This window comes from Pteropus alecto, unplaced genomic scaffold (genome assembly GCF_000325575.1).
Source record: "Pteropus alecto unplaced genomic scaffold, ASM32557v1 scaffold72, whole genome shotgun sequence".
Taxonomy (NCBI): Eukaryota; Metazoa; Chordata; class Mammalia; order Chiroptera; family Pteropodidae; genus Pteropus; species Pteropus alecto.
Genome location: NW_006436811.1, coordinates 2,952,479 through 2,953,381, shown reverse-complemented (window position 1 = coordinate 2,953,381; position 903 = coordinate 2,952,479).

Sequence of the window (903 nt, the reverse complement as noted above, 5' to 3'; positions counted from 1 at the left end):
GTTGTTGCTGTTGTTTGTTTGTTTGTTTTTGCCATTTTTGTATAATTCAAATATTTCAGTTGTTTTATTCAAAAGGAAACCCCATAGAGTTCATACTTTAAATTATGAGTTTATTAATTTTTCTCCCACAAATGATCACCTAGGTTTTCTGTTACTAAAACATAGAGATACATTTTCAGACTAATATTTGTTATCCTTTAGTATAAAATACATTTATTAGCCTTGACATTTTTAGGTTTGAAGTTGTAACATACATTAGATTATTTAAAACTTTATCTTAAACAATGAAATTAGATGTTCTTCAAGAAATGTCATAAAGAGATCCATATGGCTCTGAAAAACACTCTCTTGAAGAAGAGATGTCAGCTTACTTTTTGCAATAAAGAAAACAAAGATTGAGTAAATATATACATTTATGAGTTATAGACTCTATTTAGATGAGTTAAGTTTTCTGAAAACCAAAGTTCCTAAGAATCTATATAAAAATAAACAATAACTTCTGAAATGTCCGAGTATATCTTAAAACTTGCTTGATTTTCAGCACATGTAAAGAATGAAATGAAACTGGAAAATCTAATGTCACATTAAATGCAAAATGATTCCATTAATAGAATTAATCTAGTAAAGTGTAAAATACAATTTTGCAATTAAATTGTTAAAAAAATAATTAGAAGTACTCGTGTGAATTTAAAAAAAAATTCTGAAAGTTGTAAAATCATCAAGTCTTAGAGTTAGTTGGAAGGAATCTTATGAATCATAATATGCCATCTAATAGGCAATTACTTTTATGACATCTTGAACAAGCATCCAGGCATTGAAAGGCCACATATGAAAATATAACTCATCTGGAAAGTCAAACCCTTTTTATTGCATATTAGATATCTTAGATTACTTACAATAGTT